At 31.4% G+C, this 17,470-nt stretch overlaps 1 long non-coding RNA gene across 29 annotated transcripts in view; it reads left to right on the forward strand.

Annotated features, from left to right (window-relative positions):
- The window catches only part of LOC148613538 (uncharacterized), a 70,634-nt gene that overhangs the window by 15,143 nt on the left and 38,021 nt on the right, over window positions 1-17,470 (forward strand). For 5 of the 29 annotated variants that reach the window (XR_015923391.1, XR_015923390.1, XR_015923407.1 and 2 more), the window contains exons 1-2: window positions 9,464-9,685; window positions 14,042-14,099. This is a non-coding gene — a long non-coding RNA (uncharacterized LOC148613538). Of the gene's footprint in view, window positions 1-1,276; window positions 2,603-7,619; window positions 7,821-8,623; window positions 8,695-9,463; window positions 9,686-13,512; window positions 13,876-13,910; window positions 13,954-14,041; window positions 14,100-14,842; window positions 14,892-17,470 lie in introns of those variants that run through there. The other 24 variants (XR_015923392.1, XR_015923393.1, XR_015923399.1 and 21 more) reach the window with 18 other exon arrangements.

Genomic DNA, 17,470 nt, shown 5'->3' on the forward strand with positions numbered 1-17,470 from the left:
ATTAAACAACATTGAACTATTTTTGATCATAATGTTGCTATAATTTAAATCTTATTACTTTTTAAAGAAAGCATTACATATGGCAGTGTCGTATGACTGTCTTTCATGTTTATTTTTGATTATTTAACCGATTTATATGAAATGATTAAGTTGTTGAGAGTAAAGTTATGTAACATGCAATGATTTAACAGGTCACCTGTTTTGAACCTCTATGTTATCAAAGAAGGAAAAAAAGAAGTTGAATGGCTTAATTCTTGATATGAGTGATTGCTCTTGAAAGAAGAAATACGATGAGTTTTGCTTGTTGTAATATAGGTAGAAAAAACTGTTCAATAAGTTAAAATTTAATGGTCTACAGATATCCTAGAGTTACTGTCTGTAAAAGAGAACAGTGAGAAACGTGCGTGTACATTTGACTACCAATCCATGTAAAGTTCAGACACTGTCTATATGTAAGAAGATTTATGGTGTAGAAAAACCCACTGAACAAACCTTGCTTTTTATAATTTCATATGCTTTATTTTTATGTGATAATGGTCTTTTCTGTATTTAGATCTGTACTTTTGAGAAAACTACACTTTAACCTCCCACTAAAATCAACCAAATCAAACCAAATCAAGAACCATAACTGTTGCAAAGTGCTTATTTCATGTACAATCTCTGTAAGATTTATCTCAAAAGCACAACCCCCAAATGAAAAACTAAGACTGGTTACATGTCTATAGCTGTCTCTGGACAAAGTAGAGAGATATTTTAAGTCATTGAAATTATCATTGTCAGTCCTGATTTGGTTGGGGTACATGTACTAGGAGTTATGTGCAGCTTGACTATGTTTGTTGTCTTTTGGTTGTTTTTTCTTTTACAATTGAGTAATGAGTCTACTCTAAAGAAATTGTTTTTCATGAAGACTTATTTATTCAACATGTCATAGTTTTTTCTTTCCTCCTTCGTCTACCCTGGACTTGACTTAATTTGAGCAACTCGGCAGGTGTTTCTAGAAAAACTTACCCTACCAGTGCAACTGGTCCATGCTCCCAGTTTTTAGTGGAGTCCAAGTGGCATATTTATTTTTGTTACTTTGTATGTACAAACTTTATTTTGGTTATCTTATGTTCTTTGTTGTGTATGTCTGGTCTTTGTCCCTGGATTACATTCTTTTGATATCCACTAGAACTTTCCTTTATTTATTACTCTATACAGTTTTTTAAGTATTATTAATGTATAAAAGTGTGTAGCTGAGTCTGATTCACACTTTTAACTTAGAAAACCTAACAAAATGTCTGGTGTTGTAAATGATACAAAAGGCTTTTTTGGTTTAATAGAGTTTTGTATAAATTCTTTATATATTTCCATCATTAAAACTTTCCATAAATCAAGCTGTTCTCATCCATTGATAGAATTTTCAAATTTGGCTTTAATTTTTAGTCAAAAAAAATATTAAAGGGTGACAAAAGTGAGTGGTGTTCAACTTCCCTCTCCCTGTATTTTTTCCCCAGAACAACCCTTGCTGTATATCAGCAGTTTCAGAACTACTACAAAACTTTGATTCCAACGTAGCTTCACATCAGCTATAAGATTATTTACGTTTAACTTTTTTAATATTTGGGTTGAATTTGATATTTACTGAATTCCCTCCAGATTTCTCTTATGGTATCAACATGTTTTTATGAACATTCAGATGCGATTGTTTCATATGAGAGGCCAATGATTATTGTGGAATGTTTGTTGGTCTAAAAAATAAGGAAATAATCCTGAACAAAATTATATATGTACAAACATACAAGGCCTTGCTTACTATGTAAAAAGTTGTCTTAAAACTGAAAAAAAAAAAAAAAAAACGAATAAGTATCCCAAAAATTTAATTATAGATGTCCATAATTAAATTAGTGGAATTAACATCAGAGTTCCCCTTCATGTACATGTATGGAACATGTTCTGTCCCAAGGGTTGTATTTGTTTTCTCCATCTATTGAAAATAAAGCCTGCACTCTGTCATATATTTGCCATGAAATAAACTGGTAAACAAGATAATCAGCATGATACAAACAATAACTCAGTCTTGCCTTTGGCATGTTGTTTAAAAAAAGAGAGAGATAATAAATTCAGTGTTATATAAAGTACCATAACACATTACCTAATCAATGCCATATACAGTAAATGGTATTTTCTCTGTCAGAAACCTATCTAAATAACAGGAGACGGATTTATCATAACACATCCCTTAAATATACAACAAAAAAGGGAAATAAATATTTCAGTGTCCCAACTTTTTAAAAAAAAATGGTCAAGTAAATTCTAAATTTAGTGAAATCAGTGGGTGTAATTATTATTACTAAATTCAGGTGTGAAACAATGTCATGTTCGTTTGTTACAATGAAGGAGTGAGTAGGGTTACAGATGATGGGAGATTATGTCTTCAGAGAGTTGCCATGACAGATTAGACTATAATACAGTTTAGGATTGGAGTCATATTACACTTATCTGTTATTGACTTCCTTTTTTCCCCTGGCTTAATCAGTGTCAGTTACATAACCAGACAAAGGTGATGGTTACATCTGTAGTTACAATATTATGTTGATGATATTTTGCAAGTATGCCAAACGTAAGTGACTGATAAAAGATACCATAGAGCTAAAATTATTTTTATTATTTGTAGCAATGATTAAAAGTCACAATTTGAAATTTTCACAATAAGGAGACTGAAAAATTTTTCAGTATGCATGAATTACATATATGTGTGTGTGTATGTATAATTTTTCAGTATTTATGAATTACATATACGTGTGTGTGTATGTATGTATGTGTGTTTGCTACAAAACTACTGAAAAATACCAAAATCCAAATGATAAGCTCAATCAAATCAATTCAGTAGCTCCTGAAGTTTTGATGTATCTTTTTAAATGATTAAAATTCACCTTATTTAAGATTTATACTAGCATTAGGCCAGTATCAATTGTAATCATTGGTATGATGAAACCAAATGTGAAGTTTTTGAGTGAATATATTATATTTTAGAAAAGCAGAGGACGCTTACCCTACCGGTGCACCTGGTCCATGCCCCCAATTTTCAGTGGAGTCCAAGTTGCTAATTTACTCTTGTTACTTTGTATGTTGTATTTTAGTTACTTTATGTTTTTTGTTGTGTTTGTCTGTTTTCCCTGTCTGGTCTTGGTCCCTGGATTAAATTCTTTTGATTACCACTATAACCTTGGTTCCCTTGATTACTTTTTGACTTCTTGAAATTTTTATCAAAAACTTCATATCATTTGCCTTTTTGTTACATCTAGATTTGTATGATATAACATTATTCACCGAAAAAATATTTGAAAAAGTATTTGGTAACTTTGGTTAAAATGAAAAACCAGTGAAAGTTAATGGTTAGTATGACTAATATCTCAGATGTTGGATGGATTTTTGGTGTATTTTTCCCATGTAACTTTGATTGATTATGATGCAAAAGCTCCACACTTCTGTCATGTAGATGTAAAATTTACTTGTAATTTGTATTCCTGATTTGTAAATAAAACCTGAAGCTGAATAATTTTCAGAATAAGTTCTTGTACAAGAGATATGAAATAATTAAATGAACAAACAAGATAATAAAATAAGCAATATTATGTAATTTGTAAGACATTAATGTTTTTGATGGTATCAACCACAAGAACCAATATGTAAACTGTAAAAAAATAAACATGATAAATAAACAATGTACTATTGTTTTCTTTGTAGCATATATTGTTTCTGAAATCTCATCTGTCAAAGCACAGTGATATTTTTCAAGTACTGATTCATGAGTCAGGTGTTCTGTCAGCAGTGTTTGGGGCATACGTTAAAAGTAACAGTAGATTTTTATTTTTGTCTAAACATCCAGCTGTTACATCTATAAAACCTTGGGTTTAGGTTTGCATTGAAGATGGAATTATATCATGAGACATGGTACTATTTGATATGCCAGAGGTGTAGCAGCTCAAAATTGATAGGTTCTGCAGAATTAGTAAAATATCATGTTTTGTACACTTATAGAAATTTTAGGTACTGCATGCTGTCAAATGAAAATTATTGGTACTGCTGTACTAGGCGTTACACCCCTGTATGTCCTTAAAAATTATATTTTTTTAAAGTGCTAATCGAGATGTCAGTGTCAATGTGTTTTAATTTCCTTGAATTAAATAAACTATATAAGGAGAATGAATATGGTGATTATGTCGAAGAGACAACATTTAAATTTAATATAATTAATAGTAGAAAGGAATATTTGCTTTCTTTCAAAGACACTTATTAGAATAAACTACTAATACTCAGACTTTGGTTTCTTTTCCACTGTAAGAGAGAGGCATTTTTTTTTATCAATTCAATCTTTTTTTTTATACCAGACAAATGTTATATGAAAGGATTACCTACACACACCCATAAACAGCCTACTCATATGTCTACAAAACTGAGTTTCTTCTCTCTGCAGGATAATTATAAAGTTTTAGTGTCTAACTTATTAACTCTTATAGAGATTAGCCTTGATACAGTTTTTTAAAGTAATCTGACAATGATTTTTTTTCTATAATTATTTTGTTTAAACCCAGAGATTATAAGTGAAGTAAAGATTTCCTTTTCACTGAAGTTCTAGAGAATAAATCCAATTTGTGAATCAGTTTTAAAAGGAAAGATTTTGTTTAACACTTGTCCCAGAGTTGCATTATTGCTGCTAGATTATAACTCAATCATACTCACTTGCAACTTGGTGGTAGCCGCTGGCGGAGCAGGACATGCTTACCCTTCCAAAGCACCTGATGTCACTCCTGGTTTTTTGTGGGAGTTCATACTGCTAGTGGTTTAGTTCTTTGTGTGATGTCTTGTTTCCCTTATCTCCTGTTTCCCTTATTGTCAGTTTTTTTGTGTAATCTTTTTTATTTGGTTCACTACATTGTGTATGTATATCGTCTCTGTTTTATGTGTTCATGTTTAGGCCATGTTTTGGGACTTTGGTATCTTTTACCTCTGATATTTGTAACTAAATGAGAATGATAGGATCTTTTGACATTGTTTGCCAATTAGATACATAGATCAATCTACTTCTGATTTTAACTTTTAATCAACTTTTCCGAAACTTATCCTCCCTACATTTCCATTCATTATTGTCTCTTGTTTTAGAATAACATCGAGATTGCCCTAAAAAAAAACAGACATGTTTTTTCCAGGCCTGCAATTAATATGGATGTAAAGTCTATACTTCAGCATGTCACAGTAAATTGACAATGTTTCCTTATTATTCCATGTGTTTTTCAGATTATTAAGACTATTTTCAGATCTTCTGTTACTTTTTCTTGAATTAGCTTCATTTAAAGTGAAGACTAAAATACAAAATTGTTTTAGATCAGGTCTGTATACATCTATCATTCTATCATTACTTTATCAAAATTTAATTGTAAAATAGTATGGGAGCTTTAGATTTATATCTACTTAAATAACACTAAATTGTTGCACCTACTTTTGTCTGGAAAACTATTGGTGTCTTCCTCAAGAAAAAAAAAAATTATTACATGAAACTTCAGTCACAAATGGCAAATAATTGCATGTCTTTGTCAAGACGATTGTGAGCAAGTAAAGTTGACATCTGTGTTCCGTTGCTAACTAGATTTGATGGTCTGTGGGATACTTTGATTTCAAAGATAGATGGTTGATTCCGGAAATTACGTTCCTGAGAAGAGCTATTTTCGTTATCCAATATTGTGGTTAACGTGATGCTATCAGCCTTTACACTTGTCAGAGAAGTACAGTATATTCTTAAACTTAGAATAGAACCATATTTAATGGTTTTGATAAAAGGCTTTTGTAGAGAGTAAGGAACTTAGATGTATTATATGATGCTTCAGCTGTGCATTGACTAATTGGTGTTATTGTTTTGCTCTGATAGTGTTATTTATTGAAGAAGTTACTATAATTGTACTTAATTTCATTATTATTGGTCTTAGAACATTTTCGCAAGTACTTATTTTCATGGAAATCATAGTTTTTGTGCAAAAAATACCGGCAATGGTTTAAATTCTTTTTCGCATACTTATTTTCGTAGATTGTGCATGACTGCCAAATTCGTGAAAATAAGTATCATGCAAAAATTAAGTACAATTACAATATATGATGTTATATTGTGAAGTGTATTAGTGACCTGATAGCTTGTATAATTCAATCACACTTTGTGCCATAAATGTCTTAGTAAAGCAATTTAAACCCAATTATCTTTTAAGAATTTGGTGCTTTGCAAGAGTCAGATGTATTGATTCAGTTTTATATGGTTGTCTTACGTTTGAGATGAATGTATTGTTTCTCAAAAATACAATTTGAATACAGACATATATATTGTTATGTAAAAATATAGGAAAACTATCAAGTATGAGATATTATTGTTTCAACAGGCTTTAGATGTCTATTGAGTTTAACATCCTTAAAATTTTAATGTAGCAGTCTTTACATAAACATTTTATAATGTATTATCCACATATGATATGGTTACCAAGTCATGACCATTGGGGTACCCACTGCTCGGGTGGTGTAATATCTATTTTGCCAGATTTATTTTTGACTTTAGTTGATTTTTAAGCAGATTAGTTTTCAGTAATTTTGTTGATACCCTTCTTTTATTATACAACCTCAACCCTTACTGTTAAGTAATAGAAGCCAAAAAGGGGTCAGAAGCAAGCATTTAAAAAAAAACTTGACCTTAAAAGTGATGTGTGTGGATTTTTATAAAATTTTCTCAATCCTTTCTTTGCTAGCAAAGTGCAAGTGAGATTAATTTAGAGGGTGATTAATGAATCCATGAAAGAATTGGGGACTAAGAGGGAAAAAACATGGTTATTGAGTTATTTGAGTGAAAGTGTATGGATCTCTGAAATTGCACATCTAGGTTTCATACCATGAAAAGCGGGTGTTGGTGGCTAAGACCCATTGAATACCACTAGGAATTCAAGGCTAAAAGAGGGACATAAATGTGCTTTTTTAATTATTTTTAAAATTTTAGTTGCTATGTAGAAAGTCCCTATTTGCTTCATAATTTTTGCTGATTTTGTTAAGATTTATTGTCCATTAATGATAAAAAAAACTTAAAGCATGAATTTGAAAAATGAAAAATTTAGGATGTTTTCATATTTATTGAGGTCTGTAATTAACAGTAGACTGCTAATGATCTAAAGAGGGACATGCTAATCATATGGCATTAGGTGGGATGTCTTAAAATTTTCTCTTGTTTGTCATTTAGTTTTTTTCTTAAAGCAACATTATCTATGTAGAACATATACAAATGACAGAGGTGAAACTGACTTTTTAGACATGATTGACATTCAAACTGATCTGTGGATGTTTTGAATTGCCCAGTCAGCAATACAAATATAAAGTAATGTTGAATAATGAATGTGTTTTATACAATGTTTGGTAACGAGGTTGGTTGTAGGAAGTAATACAAGGCTGTTCTTCCTATAGTGAAATCTTACAATGATTGATGGATCTGTGTACTGTATGGCTGATAAGAAAAAGACACGGCTTTATTTTACCAGAGATTGTTGAAAATAAGGGTAACAACAAAATAACTGAACAATAATCTGATCCATAATCAAGTCATGTTCAAAATAATGTGTCAAAATAGATATTACACCACCGGAGCAGCTTTCTGTTCATTTGTACTTCTATCATTCAGTTTTTTCCTAATGCTTTCTTTTTTATTGTTGATTTTCCCACTTCTTTATTTTCTAGCTAAAAAGTATAGGAAGGCAACTAAATCCTTGACCATTATCTCATAGCACAGCCTGACTTCCTGGCTAATGAGGATTCATGTAAGCAAACTAAAATAACAAGAATAGATATGGTGAATATGTCAAAGAGACAACAACCCCACTGGATGAAAATGTCAGCCCAAGGCTACCCTTTGGTCTTCAATGACTGACGAGGAAACCCTCACACCACAGGACAGGCTACCGCTGGCCCCAAATCATCATTATACTCAGGCACAGTGAAAGAGTTGCCCCTACATACTCAAGTAACATATAAATAAACTAAAGGCGAGAACAAAACAAGACATACAGAGGCCAGAAATTACTTACATTGGAAACAAAATAGCATAATGGAAGTGTCTTGTCTAAAGGGCAGGCGAATATTCAAACCTGTTTTGAGAACACATCCAGTGTTCTCTTTAGGATGTAGGTGTATTGGTAAACTGGAATATGAACCAAGGTTTCCTGTTTATGAGTTTTATGTGTCCAATGTATAAGGTTTAAAGGTCAGCTTAAGGAGGTACACCTAGGGTAAGGGACATAACTCATGAAATCAGTGATATGGTTGTATTATATTCAGTTTCACCAAAGCCTATCAAGCTTTCATTTGAAGCAGAATAAAATGAATCCAAGTTAATTAGATGCTTACATAAGACTGATGTAAAATGCTGAATACAACGTTCCAATTATTTTTAAGAGTTGTGTCCCTTACCCTATGTCTACTTCCTTGACCTAGTCAAGGAAGCCATAGTCTGATAGACATTGTCAGGTTAACTAGTACAATGTTAGAACTATCCATTGGAGAATGACAATAGTCTGGCATTATGATCAGTCCTTAATACATTTTATGGTATTATCTTTTTTAGATGCACTTCCATTGTGGAAACTGTAAGGAAGCTTGTCCTAAAAATCATCAACTGAATCACCAATGAAAAAAGTATATATCTCAGTGCATTTTTATTGATGTCTTCCTTAAGGATTAACTATACTCTCACATTGAAAGATTTGATGCAACACCTTTTGCTTTTTTAATTGGGAATATTGAATACTAAATCTTAAGTTTTTTTGTCTTGTCCTTGTCAAGTAATAGTATGCCAGGTTTCCTGTCTGTCTATCCAAGATATGTTAATGAATATTGTTAAGCTGCAGTAATAATTTGTCTGTTATACTCTTGTAGGAATGGTTGAATGAAAATTGTTCAATGATTTTGACTTAATATGTTACATACAGATACAAAGAAGATTTAAAACCCTTTAATTTTGAAAAGTGTAGGGTCTAAGCAGAGGAAAATTTAAACCTAAATATTTAAGGTCTAAGCTCATTGTCACAGAGGAAAATTTACACCTAAATAAGAATTTCTTAGTTATAAAACAGATACAGAAACAACAAATCATTCTCTTTGATCTTTATTTTTTACATTCATTTAATATTCTCTATGTTTTGGTCATTTTATTTACATGTTGTGTGGACTGCTAGATCATGGGTTTCATCATTTTTTTGCAATACTGGTACTTTTCTTTTGTTCAGGTACTATTCATCATTTTCTTTTATAAAAATATATAAAATTTGAAAATTCTGGAGCTTAGAAGAGTAAAAATACCTGGTATCAACTTTTAACAAAAGGCCTACTATATAAATGTCTATCAGGCCATAGACCATGTGATATGAATAGGTGATTGTGATTGGTTATTACATAATTGTGTGGCATTGTCTATATAGATTAAACCTGATCAGTTGGAAGCAAAGTTGGAATGTTTTTACTTTGTTCTCCTGTTACAGCTGATGACGTCCTAGATGGATGATGGCTAAAATTTCCACCATGACTGATGCTGAATATCAAGCAGCCAAATATTCCAAAGGACCAATAGCGAAATTAAGAATCTAACATCAGTATGAGAGCAAGGAAGGGAAATATCACATACCTGAGGGTAAGATTTTTGTTATCTAATGAAGCTCCACTGAGTCAGAGAGAACTATTACATCTTACCCAAGGGTTCCTGAGATTTCCCAATTTTGCATGAGAAAAGTGCAGGTGTTTGATGTATTTTTATTTCTCACTGAAAGTTAGTTTTTCCATTAAATGTTCGAATTGAAATGACCTGCTGTATTTATCAGGTGATTGTGATCACCACCAAATGTAAAATATAGGTCACTTCAAAACAGCGTAAACAAACTGTAATAAATAATCAGTCAACTGTTATCCTTGATAAATTATTATTTCATAGGGATTTTCAAACACATATTGTTAAGATATATTTGTTCTTTACTCTTTATTCAATTTTGGCATTTTTTTACAGAAAGAGCATCTGTCTTGAGAAAATGGTTTAATATTTCCTGAAAGTTGAAAATTGCAAAACATCATCTCATCAACTCACTTCATTAAAATTTAACATTATTACAAACTGGCCAATGATTGTTAGTTATTATGTTAAAAATAGATAATTTGAATTGGTATTTTGTGATTATGAAGCAAAGCTTTACACTAAATCAGGGGCAAATCCAAGATTTTAGATTAAGGGGGGTGCACAGTTAAAGTTTTGCTGAGCGGAGTTTTTTTTAGGTTAAATTTTTAAAATATTCTTCTTGAGTGGGTGCTATGTAGATATCTTTTGTAGTAAAATTAGCAAGAAAAAGTTTCAACCTAAAACCACCTAAATCTACCCCTGACAACCCATGCTTTGCAAATTTTAGGGGGGTGCATGCCCACCACACCTCGCCTGAATCTGCCCCTGTAAATAACATTAAAAGAATTTTGAAAGAATTTTCATGTTCAATGCAAATATATATTGCTTTTCATCTCATGTGTTGGTATATAGTATCATGTATATCTGTCTACCTGTAAAAGACTTTGACTGGTCAACCACTGATTCACAATTCCAAAAAAAAAAATATCTATTTTTATATGATTTTTCCTTTCTTCATAAAAGACTGTCATAAGATGTATTTTATTCTGATTGACTTAAACCTCACTAAAATACAATTATATTTACTGTTTTACCCTATAATCACAAGGGTCATTTACCTTTACATATTCTCTTTATTTTGTATGGATTATTGCTCATTGCAAATTTATTTAGAATGGTGATTCCAAGTTGAAAGCTGTATAGATTAATGAAGTTTAAGACTGCTGCATGCAGGCACCAATGTGCAGAATATTAAAAATCTGTTGTCAGGTTAGCTTATCGGTACTAATGCTGATGATTACCAGGTTAATTTATCTCTATTCATGCTGGTGATTGCCATGTCAGTTGATTTGTCCTTATGCTGATGATTGTCAAGTTAGTTGATTTGCAGTCATGCTGGTGATTGTTAAGTTAAATGAATTGTAATCATGCTGGTGATTGTTAAGTCAAATGAACTGTAATCATGCTGGTGATTGTTAAGTTAAATGAACTGTAATCATACTGATGATTGTCAGGTTGAGATAAAAGTACAGCTTTCATTCAGTATTAAAAATGGGAAATCAATGTGTTAATAAGTAACAAAAGAATGTCTTGTGCCTTTGCTTAGGTCAGTTAATAATTGAATGTATGAAAGTTACAAGTCATTTTTCATTATCTTTCACTCTGTAAGTATACAAATATTTTCTAACATTTTATACACACTTTTATAAATGAACTTTTTATTCTTTAGGATTACAAAGCCTATATTCATGTTCTGTAGCAATCTGTATCTTTTTACTTGTTAACATTTCTATTCAGTTTGATAAGGGAATATGAAAATATTTAAAGTTACCTAGAATTTAATAACCACATGTAGTCTAAAACACATGTTGTAATATCAGAACACTTATGTAACTTCTATATTCAGACATCCTTGAGGCAATGCTCGATGGCCTTGACTGATTTGAAATATTTGACAGATGTGAAACTGTGTAAATTGAATTTTAATGAAGTTCCTATCACACAATCTAAACAGGGTTATATTTATGATTTAATAACAATAATTACATACTTTTGTTGCTGAGTTAGGTTATTCTATTTCAGTATTGTAATGACATAAGTATATTCAGTCATTTTATGGACAGTCAGCTGTCCTTTATGCACCTTTTTTTTATTTTCAAGAGTTTTATATTTGATAACAACACTTTATTTGCTTATTTATGGCATGCCCCTTTCCTGTAGCAATTTGTCCTATTTTGAGAAATAAATTTAGGATGGTTGATCCAGTGCCAAGAAAACAAAATTAACATGGATTTTCAAATTACAAATGCCAAGTTAGTACAGTTCTGACTGTTCTATAGAGACATGTCATGATAAAGAAAAACTTTTATTTGATTGACTTGAAATCTTGATACTTAGATTTGACGAGATAGACCACTTTAATCAGAAACAGCCAAGATAACCTCAGAGTATATGATATAGCTGATTAAGTGGTGTAATTAGCTCTGTCTTTGAAGTTGTGTAACTAAATACTTTCCTTATCTCAGATTGACCAGATCTTGAACTCCTGTTGCTGGCTTCTACATTATATATAGATTTGTTTTGACATAAGGTTGAAAACAGCAGTTGCTTGTACATGTATTATCTGAATGTCACAGGTTACCTTAAACTAGGACTCCATAACTTTCATGCAGTGTTAGGACAAGTGTCCTCATCCCATAATGGTATCACTGGCATGCTACATACTGGGGTTGTCAGGCCATAATACAGAAAACCTGACCACAAACTAGAGTGGTGCAAGGTGTTGGGAAAGTTGCCATGTTCCTTGCATGTCAAAGAACCCTGCTGTGGTAATCGATAGGAATAGGAACCTTGGTGCTCAGCCACAGGAGGCTAAATTGACTAACCTTACCCACCTCTCCCTGTTTCCAGTAGCAATCAAAATTTGTCAACCTTATTATCCTTGTGCCCCTTCCAATTTTTCATTTCATCATCATTTCATGTTCATTCTATCATCCAATTTGTGTTCATCCCAAACAAAGGACCAGTCAGTCTCATCCTGTAACAGGTCTCTTCTGAAAAGTATAGCTGTTTTAAGACAAAAAGCAAATTTTTTTTTTATTAAATTTCCTAGCTGACATATGTTAATATTTTAATTTTTGAGCTTTTCAACAGAATCTATGGCCATAGTAATTAATATACTGAAAAAAGTACAGATTTTTACTATTTTCGATAAATGAGTTGCTTTCCCAAAACTTATTGCAAAATACCATAATCAATTCATTGTTTTTTTTCATGATTTTAGTTCTGTATATGCCATATTAGATACAATAGAATATCAGCCAACTGATGCTGAGGTGAAAACCTAATATAACAGGCATCTAATGTAACTAATATACACTTAAATTACACTTGTGTAAGGCCACATATATTATTACATCCGTCTTTGAACAAATTTTTGTATACATTTAACCCCTAAACCTTCCAAATTTTAACTTATATCTTTAACTTGCACAAAAATAGACTGGGTCAATTTTTATTATAAAACTGTTAAAATGAATGTAACTGTATAGTGCATCCTCAGCATTATAGGGCTGAGTGTCTTCAGCATTGATCTCAATATTAGGAGTCTTCAGCATTGATTTCTATATAAGAAGTGTCTTAAGCATTGGTCTCAATATCAGGGCAGTGTCTTCAGCACTGGTCTCAATATCAGGGCAGTGTCTTCAGCATTGATTTCAATAGCAGGGCAGTGTCTTCAGCTTTGATTTCAATATCAGGGCAGTGTCTTAAGAATTGATCTCAATATCAGGGCAGTGTCTTCAGCATTGATTTCAATATCAGGACAGTGTCTTCAGCATTAATTTCAACTTCAGCTGGGATAAGTGTAGTCCTATCTTCACTGACACAGTTTATAAGTACCTTATTTGAAATAACTGTATCCAGATGTAAATTATTTTATTTTTTACATTTTTATTCTAACTGATTTTTGTAAATGAAAAGTGAAACTGATCATCAGAAAATGACCTACTGTTATGTGATCCTTCAATGATTATCATCTATTACAAACTCTGCTTTCAAACACATCTCTAAACTTGAACTTAGGTATCAAGTTATCAATTGTAAATTGCAAAAATGTTATGCAGTCAAGATAAAATTTCTTGCACTTCTACAAGGGAAATAAGAAGAGATGCAGTTGGATGAGATTTGATGATATACCATGGAATGGTTCATTTGTATGTTATTTACAATAGATAAAGCTGCTTTCAGTCATGTTCTTAGCTGGCTTGCTCTCGGAAATCCAGCCTGTCATGGTAGAGTTATCCAATTCAAAGGATTATTTTCACTTTGTTCCTGAATTCGACACTAATTTAAAACATGTTTATACATACTTTTTTTCAGGTTCCAAATATAGGACATTTAGATGTATTTATGACTTGTTTCCTGATGTAACCCTAAGGTAAAATGTTTTTTCTTGATTTTTGCACCATTTTTTAAAGCTCAGTGATTTACTGTATGGTTCAACAGTGATTTGTATTGTTAAAGTTTGTTGAGTTATTATTTTTTTACTTGTTATGTCCCTTGATTTTCAAATCTAGGATTTGATTTGATTTCAGTCTTGTTTTGAAAATAAACTTTTTCAGTATCACACCTGTTTAACTTAGGAACTTGGAAACAGTTCATGTGAGTGATCCCTCCATGGACACTGTCACATGTGGGAGATTTTTAAGCAAAAGCAATTTTTTTATGATAAAATTCATTTTTCAGTATTTTTCACTGAAGGTATAATGTTTTTTAACTAAAAACTTCCCACAAATCTTACTTTTTTTTATGCAAGAGATTCTAATTTTTTACTATTTTGACTAATTTTCTGGGAGTCTCCCCCAACTTAAATGTGAGAGAGTTGCAGTCTTCACATCCATATATATTCACGCCTCAAATTTAGGTTTTTCTTGGGAGATATGTACTATCATCATGAAACTTGGTATGCTTGTAGGGAATGATAAAAACTTATTGGCTAACAATCTGATGATGACAAGTGATTTAAAAAAGTGCTTGTACAATGTATGTGAAATTGGTATATGTTAGAGCATTATATCCAAAAGATTCTGAAACCCCTGCTGGGACTTCTAACAGATTGTAAGATCCTCTATAAGTGGACATAAAATGGAGCAACCTTAATGATAATATAATTTTGATTAGATAAGAATGCTGCTGAACATGCAACTCAGACTAATTGAAGACCAAATTTGTAAGTTTTCAAAATCATATGCATGTATATATGTCTATTTGGAGTCAAAACAGATCAAGCCTTTATATAACACAAATGCATTTATTGAAGCAATTCATATTAATTTCTTGTGCTTTTTGTTATATTTGCCAAAATGAAAATGGTCTTGTTGAATACCAGGGTTGTCTGGTAGTAAATATTTTGTATAATTATATCCTGCCAACAAATATGAAAGATATGTAGGACTGTTAGTCATTGTATGTACTTTATTCTATCTCACCACCATTTACATTTTATAATTTTTGCAGGAGTTACATGTATGGACCTTCAACTTTTATACATTTGACTCTACAAGAACTGATTGATACAACTCAGTATTATCTATTTATCTCTATGTGTCCCATATTTTTATAATAATAGACTCATTAATTTGTTAACACGTTGATCAAGGTATGTCAGTCCCCTCCCTCCGTTGATCAAGGTATGTCAGTCCCCTCCCTCCGTAATGCTGTGAATTAATCAATTATCTGATTAGTCTTGGACTCTTGGTTCAGTGTCAGTGTGAATTAATCTGATTAATGTCTTGGACTCTTGGTTCAGTGTAGGTGTGAATTAATCTGATTAATGTCTTGGACTCGTGGTTCAGTGTAGGTGTGAATTAATCTGATTAATGTCTTGGACTCTTGGTTCAGTGTCGGTGTGAATTAATCTGATTAAGAGTCTTGGACTCTTGGTTCAGTGTTGATGTGTAAATTGTGCTGATCTTAAGTGTCATATAAATGCATTTACTACCAACTAATTTATTATCTTTGAAGCTACCATATATCAGGTAATACTAGCTTTGAATACTTATTTTTGTGATTTATGATTTGAAGCAATGATTAGATAGTTTTTTGGAGTATTCAGGGACCTTGTATAAATTATAGAATTAGCCAGAAAGAAAGTTTTAGAAATTTAAGATAAAAACTGTTTTTGTACATGATAATGTGACAATAATATGTGGACAATATAGTTGACAAACTAGATTTGTTATTAAATATCTAGGTCAAGTTGACTAATTTTGGTAGTTCTATTTACTTGTTTAGGCTGACCTAGAAGTAAATCTTCTATACCCTCATTCAACCATTTATGTACATTATGAAATTCAATGATGGGGCTCTGGATACTACAGTTCAGGTCATTTAATACAACCAGTTGTGGAGGTGGTCAAGCTTCACTGATTGTCAGCTTTTGTTACCAAGAAATCTTGAACTTTTGCCAGCTTACTTTATAACTGACATTATACAAATCATATTAAAAAAAATGTTTTATTTAAAGGGTCTAAGTTATGATATGTTATAAAAGTAAATTAGCTACTTGAGACTCGTGAGCGAAAGTAAATGTGACAAAAAGTTGTTTAAAATTAGGTCAAATCTTGAAAAATTTTGTAGCTATTCATTAAAGAATATTGTAACAAAATCATACAAAAGTTGTTTCTTCAGAAGTATTTTGATAGATTTACATCTTGAAGAAAAGGTGTTGAGTCTGCAAAATTTGTACTTTTTGTTGAGAAATATACATTTCTGTCTGCTATTTGCTTCATGAAATTGGAATTCAAATTTTAGTCAGCTTTAACTTCATCAACTGATAATAGCATGAACATGTAACTCACCTGGAGTCTATTGGTGCTGTGGAGGACTAAGGATTTTTCGAAATTTAATGGGCCTAGAGGGTATACGGCTATATCATATATCAATGGAAAGATAAATCTATGTAGTTTTTGAATATCATTCTTTTCTACCTGAAAAGTGGTTAAGTTTTTTGCTATTTTGCATTAATTAGAGGAGGGGTCAAAGATCAATCAACCCAAATACACTTTCATAAATAATTTAAGTAAAATCATTCATTTAGTTATCAGAAGACAAGTAACATGTAGAGATCAAATGTATAGAATTTCAAAAATTGAAAAAAAAGAACTTTTTCATCAAAAGTTGACTATTTAATCACAGAACAAAAATGCCCCTAAAATTGGTTGCATTTTAGTGCATTTTCAAAATAAAGAGATAATAAGACACCATAGAATATTACAATGTATATCTAAGTATTCTTTACTGAATAAAAAATAAAATAAACACAACATTTTTTATTTGATCTGCAACATGGGCTTTACAAACTGTGTTTTAAGTTGCAAATTTTCAAAAACGAACATTGTTAAGCACTCCAGAGAGTATTCAATAACTACATTGATTTATCTTTCCATTGATATATTATACAGCTGTATACCCTCTAGGCCAATTAAACTCGAAAACTAAAGCACTTCTTGATACCTGTCCGCAGGACTATATTTGAGCTATTGTCATTGTTGTCACTAACTTTCTTGTAATTTTTTTTTCCTCGGATACTGCTTATATGTATAGTATTACAGAAAATTGGTTACCTGCGTTCGCTTGTTTGCTACTTTAAAAGTTGTGTTTATTATGCTGATTGAGCATATAACATGGTCCTACTGGAAAATAAAAATTGTATCCTGTATACGCTATACAGAATTATTGTTAGACAACTCATTAATGATTTCGAAAGGCAAAAATTTTTGTAATTTTTAGCTGATATTTTGACATCTT

This window comes from Perna viridis, chromosome 6 (assembly GCF_037379345.1).
Source record: "Perna viridis isolate PV_CMFRI_1.1 ecotype Kerala chromosome 6, ASM3737934v1, whole genome shotgun sequence".
NCBI lineage: Eukaryota > Metazoa > Mollusca > Bivalvia > Mytilida > Mytilidae > Perna > Perna viridis.